The sequence below is a fragment of the Rhinopithecus bieti genome, unplaced genomic scaffold (assembly GCF_001698545.2).
Source record: "Rhinopithecus bieti isolate Rb0 unplaced genomic scaffold, ASM169854v2 scaffold_80089, whole genome shotgun sequence".
NCBI classification, from domain to species: Eukaryota; Metazoa; Chordata; class Mammalia; order Primates; family Cercopithecidae; genus Rhinopithecus; species Rhinopithecus bieti.
In genome coordinates this window covers 930,909-940,793 of record NW_016830445.1, presented here as the reverse complement: position 1 = coordinate 940,793, position 9,885 = coordinate 930,909, and positions in this window count along the sequence as shown.

Sequence of the window (9,885 nt, the reverse complement as noted above, 5' to 3'; positions counted from 1 at the left end):
TATATCCAGTAATGGGATTGCTGGGTCAAATGGTATTTCTAGTTCTAGATCCTTGAGGAATTGCCACACTGTCTTCCACAATGGTTGAACTAATGTACACTCCCACCAACAGTGTAAAAGCATTCCTATTTCTCTACATCCTCTCCAGCATCTGTTGTTTCCTGACTTTTTAATGATCACCATTCTCATTGGCCTGAGATGGTATCTCATTGTGGTTTTGATTTGCATTTCTCTAATGACCAGTGATGATTAGCTTTTTTTCATATATTTGTTGGCTGCATAAATGTCTTCTTTTGAGAAGTGTCTGTTTGTATCCTTTGCAATTTTAATCAGTTTTAAGGGAATTATGAAAAGTAATATTTAGAAAACCAAGTTTCTTCATTATTACCTGCTTATTTACCATTTACATTCTTTTAACTTCCTCTTGTTCTAAGTTTCTAAATGTGGTACCATTTCCCTTTTAGTAGCGTAAGGCTACTGGCAGTGAATTCTCTTATCATTTGTTTATCTGAAAATGTCTTTATTTCATCCTTGTTCTTGTAGGCTATTCTTATGGATATAGAATTCTGGGTTGACAGGATGATTATTTGTTTTTGTTTTGGCAGCACTTTAAAGATGTCTAATTCCACTGTCTACCTGCTTGCATTGCTTCTGATGAGAAGCCAGCCACCTTTTGTATCATTATTCCTGTGTATGTAATGTGTATCTTTCTCCTGGCTTTTTTTCAAGATTTTCTGTTATTTTTGGTTTTCAGTTATTTGACTATTATGTGGCTAGGTATTGTTTTCATTGTATTTATTCTGCTTGAGATTCATTAGACTTCTTGGTTTTATAAGTCAAAGTTTTCATCAAACTTGGAAAAAATTAGAGCCATTATTTCATACAATTTTCTTCTGCCTCATCTTCACTCTTTTCTCCTTCTGAGACAATATAATTGCATACATAATACACTATTTGATGTTTCACAGGGTCCTGGGGTTTTGTTCAGTTTTTGAAGGTTTTCTTTTCCGTTCTTCATGTTTGATAAATTCAATTAATTTATCTTCAGGGTTACTGAGTGTATCTTCTGCCTTCTCAAGTTGCTATTAAATCCATCCAGTGAATTACTTATTTCAGTTATTGTTCTTTTCAGTTCTAGAGTTTCACTTGGTTTTGAGGGGGTACTTTTTATTTCTCTGCTTAGATTCCCAATCTGTCCACTCATCAATAACATATTTGCCCTTAATTTCTAGAATGTATTTATCACAGTTGGTTTGAAGTCTTTGCTAAAATCAACATCTGGACCATCTCAGGGTTGATTTCAATTGACTATGTCTCAATTTTATGGTTTTCTTACTTTTAGCAATATTGTATTGTATACTTGACATTACAGATGATATCTTGATTTGCCTGTTTATAGCCAAGACTCAGACATAGACTTGCAGAAGACCCCACATGGATGCTTATATGTTGAATTGTATTTTCCCAAAATTCATATGTTGAATTTTTAGCCCTCAGTGCTTCAAAATGTTTTCCTATTTGGAGATAGGGTCTTTACAGAATTAATCAAATTAAACTAAGGTCATTAGGAGGGGCCCTGGTCCAGTGTAACTGGAAGAATTTGGGGCACAAAGATACACATCAAGCAAAGGCAATGTGAAAAGATATGAGGAGGAGATGGCCAACTATAAGCCAAGAAGAGAAGCCTGGAACAGATCCTTTCGTCACAGCTCTCAGAAAGAACCAACCCTGTCAACATCCTGATTTTGAATTTTTAGTCTCCAGATCTCTGAGAAAATAGATTTCAGTTGTTGAAGCCACCCAGGTTTTGGTAGTTTGTTATGGCAGCCCTAGCAAATTAAGACATGGACTTTTGGTGCTTCCTCCCATTTGTAGTTCTCCCATCTACGGGACCATATCCCAAAGATCATAACCATTTTTTTCTTTTCCAAACTCTGATCTCTGCATCTTAACCTCAGTAGTACCACTATGCACTGCTTGGATTCCAGCTCACTTCACCGCAGTTGGGAAATTTTCCCCATGCAGAGAAATGGAGCGACTGTGGTTTTCATCCCTTACGCTCAGGGATTCCAGTCTTGTGTTATCTGTTGCCTAAAGCCTAGTGTCGAATTTCTAATGCCTGAAAGCAGTTGCCTTGTTGTTTACTGTGCGGGCGGGGCAGTGGGGGGTTCCTCTGGCACTTGTTAATCTATTATTTCTGGAAGTGGAAGTTCACCATATTTTTCATCTATAACCCCATAAATTTCTTCCACTACTGTTGCATCATTTCAAAGTAAATCTTAAACATTATGTAATTTCATTCTAATTGCTTTTGATATTTTCTCTTTTATTTCAGCAGTTTTACTGTGATGTGCCTCTCAGTGTGGTTTTCTCTGAATTCATACTTGTTGAGGTTTGCAGGCCTCTTGAATCTCTGGTTTGATACCTTTTATCACTATAAAAAGTCCTTAACCACTAGCTCTCAAAATATTTCTTCTGCTACTGTTTTCTGTTTCACTCTTCTCCTCCTATGCCAATTACATATTGATTCATTGATTAGATATTATATTCTCTATGCCCCTTACTCTCTCCTCCATGTTTCTTGTTAGTTTATTTTTGCATACTCTGGCTGTTTTATTCTGACTTATTTTCCAGTTTACTAATTCTTTATTTTACTATGTATTTTATGTTGTTATACCTATCTAGTGAGTTTATTATTTTGGTTATTGTATTTTTCTGTTGTGAAATTTCCATTTGATTCTAATTTTTATTTTCTATTACCTTTGACCAAGGAGGTCCCAGATGTTGCACTCACTTTTCTGATTCTGTGTTCTTTTCTGTCATGCCCCCATAATCCTTATCTTTTCAGATCTTTGACATTCTAGAATGATTTTTAATGTGTGTGTGTGTGTTTTTTTTTTTTTTTTTTGAGACGGAGTCTCGCTCTGTCGCCCAGCTGGAGTGCAGTGGCCGGATCTCAGCTCACTGCAAGCTCCGCCTCCCGGGTTCACGCCATTCTCCTGCCTCAGCCTCCCGAGTAGCTGGGACTACAGGCGCCCACCACCTCGCCCGGCTAGTTTTTTCTATTTTTTTTAGTGGAGACGGGGTTTCACCGTGTTAGCCAGGGTGGTCTCGATCTCCTGACCTCGTGATCCGCCCATCTCGGCCTCCCAAAGTGCTGGGATTACAGGCTTGAGCCACCGTGCCCGGCCGATTTTTAATGTTTTGACTGGAATTTTCTTCTATTTTAGTGGAAAGGCTAATCCCCATTATCAAAAGTGAAAGCGTCAACTTTTCATCTTGATTTTCCCATCATGGTCAGGCAATCATGAGCCAGGGATTCATCTAGCCTCTAGTATAGCCCTCATCACATTTCTTTTTCATTCTTCATTTATCACTATAATGGGAAATCTTTAAGTAAAGAAACAGATTCCAATTTATTTCTACATCCTTAGCATGTAGCACAGTACCTGGCTCACAACAGATACCCAGGAAATGCTTTGAGAATAAATGGAATATTTAGTCCGTGCTTCTTAGGAGAGAAGACTTATGTTGAACCTCAAAGTATGGCTGGGCTGTGGAGAGAATAGGGAAAGATATATTCCAGAATCTCAACAAGGATTTATGGGTCCTCTCAGAGTCCTAGTTGTAAGCAACAGAAACTAACTCTGAATTGTTAAATCAGAAAAAAAAAAAAATGTTTCTAGGAAGGGCACTGGGTAGCTCACAGAATTGCTGGGAGGCTTAATCAGGTTTAGTTGCCATATGACCAGATTTACAGATAAAATCATATCACTGAATTAGTCTGATAAGAGCAGCTCTGTTACACCACTGAGCAGTAGACCCTGTAGCTTGTTCACCAACATTGCTATCACTGGCCTCTGATTCCCCTGATATAGATGCTGCAGGACATGAGATTCTGTGTCATATTCTCTACTGACCCTGCTTCTCTTCATCATTAGCACTGACCCAAAACTGAACTGCCTGAGCCTCAGCCACGTACTGTGTCCTAGCTTCAAAAAGAAGCTGGAAAAGTGAGTAACTGGTGTTTTTGCAGCTTTCTCAAACCTGGGAAGAATGAAGATGGTGGGCAGTCAAAAAAAGGATAGATATTCACCATAAGCCCAAAGCAGGATTGTGTGGCATTGGTGCAACTGGCCCATCCATATATGCCAATATGGCTGGCAGGAAATAGCTGGCATAGGATTAGAGGGGTGCAAACACTCACATCCATGTCCTCCGAGGCCATGCACTAAGATCTCTCATCTTGTGGTATGGGAATCTTGGGAAGAAGTTGTCCACTTTAAGTTTTTTCTCCAGTTGCCTCTCTCACCACTCCTACCCATCTGAAGGTTTATATACCTCTTGGGACCAATAAACCAATTTGTCACAGACTTCATACAGAGCTCCTTGCCTACAACATGAATCCTAGCCCATATTGTTGTTCTTGTGCTTTTGAGCACATGCAGTAGCTTCCTAGGACTTCTCTCCAGTATCAACGGCTGAACTCAGGAGCTTCTCTTATTTATGAGAGTGTCAAGTCCCAGTTCTACAAGCAGAGAAGTTGTCTTTTGTGAAGCTTTGGAAGGCTTCAGAGCAGGACACACAGTTAGAAGTCCTCTGCCCCTTCTATAGTAAGTGATTTCAGCCAACGCTGGGGCTTTGGTGTTTACTGTGATGTTTATGTTGTTATTTGATTTCCTGGCATTCAGAATCCTCATTAATATACATTTGTGCCTCCCTGTGGAAACAAAGGAGCGTGTTCCCTGTGTATGTGCTCACATTTCTTTATTTAGCCTGGCACCTGCCTTCTTCCCCAGCATCTGTGCTGTTCCCTTGCAAATCTCCAGAGCTTACAATTCTTAGAGAAAATGATTTCTCTCTAGGAAGATTTTTCTCTTTCTCTTGAACTATCCTTAAGGGCTAAGCTCTTGTGTCACAGGCAGGTGAGCTGCATCACCCACTCCAACAGATGGGGCCACTGCACATCCCCCAGTCACTGGCTCTATAGGCCCCTCTGAGCAGAGGTAAGCATCCCAGGCAAGTGACTGCTGCTTCTGTAGACCCTCTTATGTCAAGCCCCAAAAGTTTCCAAGGATGACTCACATGCAAAAATTTGTCACCTGCACTGGGCAGTATGGTGGTTTATACCAGTTGGGCTCCAGGCCAGCTCTGAGCAAGAGGGAAGGTGTCACTGGAGTATTCATGAGTGGCTGCTGCTCACCAGGCTCCAAGAAAGCTGGCCCTTGGGTTTTAGGAGTTAGGGGGAAGGAATGAGACTGTCTCTAAATAGCCCTCAGGAGCTAGGTCCTGAGCCAGGGGACTTCCTGGATGGATTACTGGACTACAATCTGGATGATGGGCATTTGGGGCCGTTCCTCATAAGCATCCACTGGGATCTGGGAGCATACTGTCAACCTGGCCACTTGTTCACATCTTTATCTCTGGAGGTGACACAGAGGAGACAGCATTGGGTGATTATGTCAAGCCAAGCTAGAGTCAGCCAGACCTGTAATTATATCCCAGCTTCACCACTTATGTACTTTCTGACTTTGTGCAGGTTGCCTCCCTTATCTCAGTCTCTTATCTCCTCATATGGGAAACAGAAGGGTTCGATGAGAATGTACTTCACACACCTAGGGCAGTTCCTGGCTTATAGTAGGTGCATAATAATCAAGATCCATTGTTATAAAAATAACACTGAACTTGACTGAAATTTGAAGTCCCAACACTGGCCCCAACTACCTCAGTGCTGACAGGAAAATCACTCCCCTTTCTTTGCCTCAGTGGTCAAATTGGATAACATTCCATGCCCTGCTTCCTTCCTTAGCACTTGGTGAGTTGCAAATGGGATAAAGAACATGAAAGAACTTTGATTCCTGTCAACTGCTGCCCAGTGGGAGAGAGAATTGTCTCAGATTTAAGTTGGGAATACAATTGGAGTCAGTGGAAAGAAAGATGAAGTCATAATGAACCAAGGTGGCAAAAATGGTCACAGCTCAAGTAAGCAGAATGTCATCATGCTGTCTGGGAAGACACTAAGGGAGAAGTGCTAAGAAGTCCACTTACTTTTTTCTTAAGCAATAGCCCTGTCCTCTCCAAGCAAGTGTGGGTGACCTCTACACCCACACCTGAGCAGAGGAATATTCACACACTGGCCTGGCAGAGAGGAAATGACACTGCCCCTTGCCTTCTAGTGGTGTAGCCTCAGACAAAGCATTTCACCTTACAGCATCATCCAAACTCAGGATGGTACCACTCACCACTCTATGTTGATGGGGCTTATGCAATATTGTGAATGTGGAGGTGTTTTTGAGTCTATAGTACACTATACAAAGGTAGGGGGCTATTTTTATTATGCATCTCTGTATCAGTATTAAATATAAATGGGAATTTGATTTAGACTCAACTAATGTTTTACACACACGCAGCCCCTGCTGTGCCCTGCTTCTCCAGGAATGTATCTCCCATATGTTGCAGGCCTTGAAAAGGGATTTTGTACCTATAGGGATTTTGTACCTTGAAAAGGGATTTTGTACCTATAGAGGTGTGCATGTATGTGTGTGTGCGTGTGTGTGTGTGTGTGCGTGTGTGTGTGTGTGTTAGTATGCTGGGGCTGCTGTGACAAAGTACAACAAACTGAGTGGTGACTTAAATAACAGGTATGTACGATCTCACACTTCTGGGCTAGGAGTCCAAGATCAAGGTGTTGGTAAGGTTGATTTCTTCTGAGGGCTGTGAGGGATAACTTGTTCCATGTGTCTCTTGTATCTTTGGGTTTCCCAACCATACTTGGCATTCCTTGTCTTATAGAAGCATCACCCTGATCTCTGCCTTCATCTTCACATGATATTCTCTCCAGTGTGTCTCTATGTCTAAATTTCTCCTTACAAGAACACTGGTCATATTGGATTAGAGACCAAACCACTCCAGTATGACCTCATCTTAACTTATTACATCATCAATGAACCCATTTCCAAATAAAGCCGTATTTTGAGGTATTGGAGTTTAGGATGTCAACATATCAATTTGGTAGAAGGGGGGATGCAATTCAACCCATAACAGCTTGTCTTGATGGAACACTATTTTTAAAGGACACCCAAGTTTCTGCTTTCCAAGTCATCAGGGTTTCTCCACTCTCCCAACTCTTGAGGATGTTTTCATCCCTTGTGGCCTAGCCCTGGCACAGATGAATGAAACTTTGGCTCCATCCAGGGTCTAGATAGCTGATGACAGAGGCATGTGAGGAGGCAGAGAAATGCTAAACCTTATAGCCCTGCACACTTATCTGCCTGCACGAGGATGGAGCTCCTGGCATTCTCTGGACCTGATGCCATTCTGTTCTCTGCTGATGCCAATAGCCACCCCTTCGTCACCGCCGCTCACTGTGCTGCTGTGGCCTAACTGTCTCCTGAAGGTGCACTTTCCAGCTCCTTGGCTATAGCCCTGCTGGACCTGGCCTGTTACATGCTTACCCCAAACAGTGTTCCTGCTGGGAAGCTGGTGTGACTCAGCTGCCTGTGAAGTCTCCAGGGCAGGCCTGGGTCTACATGACTGTGGCATCTCCACAGTGGACCATTTGGGTGTACATGAGCCTCCCTTTCCTTTGGCAATGATGCAGCACCACCCCCACCCTCTGCCGCTGTCCCTGGTCACTTCTTGATCCAGAAACTTCCCGATGAATAATGGTAGTCAGAATCTGGGCCCCATTGTTCCCGTGCTCTGGCTTCCAAGAAGCTCAGAGCCAAGTGTATTTTGGTCCTAGTGATCTCACCCCCAGGTCTTAGTGAAATGACCTCTCACCTTTCTCTGAGTGTTTCTGACTCTGTCTTATAGGTTTGGTTCCACTGCCACTTTTCATCTGTGTTTTTACTATAAGCCACCTCAAATCTTTAGAGAAGTATGTATAATTATGTTTTTCTTACTGCAATTTGGGTTGACAGAAAGAAGTTTCCTTGAGCTTATTTATAGGCGAAGTGGGTAAGCAAGCAGGAAGGATCTTCACAAGATGTGGTCAGTGTGGCAGAAAGGGCTGCCAGGCATAGAGTGTAGAGGTCTGGGAGTGATTCCTGGCTCTACTGGTGACTAGTTCTATAAAATTAAGACAATCTCCCCAAGCCTCAGTTTTTTGATCTGTCAAATAAACTAATAATCTTGCTCTTCCCACTTCAGGAAGATAAGAATAGGTCCTGGTAAGATTTTTAAAAATTATATCCAATACTTTTATAGACCATGCTGTATGTCAGTCATGGCTTTAAACATGTTCTATGTATTATTTCACTGAACCTGCACAACAACCCATTTTGCAGAGGTGGAAACTGGTGCTCAGGGAGATTAAGAGACTTGGCCCAGCTCGCAGAAGGAAGTTTCTAGCTCCAGGAGTCTGGTTCCTGATTACCTGTTCTTATCCACTGCACATCCTGCCTCCCACAGTGCATGTGAAAGTTCAAGTGATGGTGAAATGTTTTGCAAATACAAGGTACGATACAAATGCATAAGTGGTGTTGCCTGTATTTTCATTTTTTCTGGGACTCAACTTCCCTATTTCCATCCCCAGAATGTAGAGTTTAGCCTCCAGGTCCCTTAGCTCTGCTTCCTCTCTGAAAAGCTCTCAGTCTGTGTGTATCTTATGAAATATGCAAAACCAGATACAAAAATGTGTTATTTATTATACTTTTTAAATGATCATATTTGTTACCAGGGTAGAGTGATACTCATGTTAAAAGTTGGCATGCTGTTTATAATTTTGGCTGCATGATTTGATCACGAGACAAAATCACAAAATAGCTTGGCACCAACTAGAACATTCTAGATTTGTGTGAGGCCCATTCCCCAGCAACCTATCAAAAGTCTTGGCTCTCCCAGCCCATAAAAGCATGTGTTGCTACCAAAGAATAGGAGCTTATGCCATCTGGGCATTCATGTCAAGCCTCCTGAGGATACCAGCTCCTGCAGACTTGTTTTATGAGGCCAGTGCTGGCCTCCACAGTCCCTACACCCAGACGGAAGTGTTCAGGGAAGAAAATTCCCCAGAAGGGCCTGACTTTAGCTATCCAATGGGAGTCCCTGGGAGGAGTGCTCATTGCTAAAAAAGTTGGCCTTTTTTTTGGAAGGAAATGAGGTTAAAGGCCTTTGGGTTCATCCTCAGTATCCTCTAGAGCCACAAACACTGCCGGACTTCCTAGCTCCCAGCCCTCTCCGTCACATAAGCTGAGACCTTTTCAGCTCCTCCTATGGGCTGCTCCATGCACACTTGCCAAGGCTCTCAAACCCTTCCTAAATCTCTTGCTTATGGGACTTAGATGGTTGTCAGATGGGGTCCCAGTCATGAGGCACTAGGGCAGGCCATCAGCCTGCCAGTCAGGAAGTGGAAACCTAGCAGCTAGAGGTTTAGGGTGCTCAGCAATAACAAGGAGCCTCAGATGGGACATGGGGCAGGAAGGGAGGCAGAGTCCAGGCCTGGGACCCAATTCTTGAACTTTTTCCTTGCTCCCCTGAGTACCTGCCTGCCTCTGGGTTCTTCCTCTAGTGCCAGTCCCAGTTGTCTGGAACCGCTTCTGCTTCTATGCCTGTGCTTCTGAGGAATGGGTCCCTACGGTTGCCTCCCCAAAAGGTAGAGTCTCTGAAAAGATACCACAGGAAATAGGGCTACAGAAAGCATTCAGTTTGCCTCCAGGGTAGCAGCCCAACACCTGTACAGGAGTCAGATGCCTGTGGTCCCCTTTGACACTGGGTGCTTGCGAAGACTGCTCAGTCATCAATTTCAAACAAGAAACCTTGCAGTAGAAGTGAGAGCTACAGGCCAGTTTCCTTCGGTGCTTAGTAGGTGTGAGCAGTGAGTGGACAAGCAGCTCACCGGTGCTTCTTTTCCACCAATGGGTTGCTTGGCTGTGCCAGCGCCCTCCT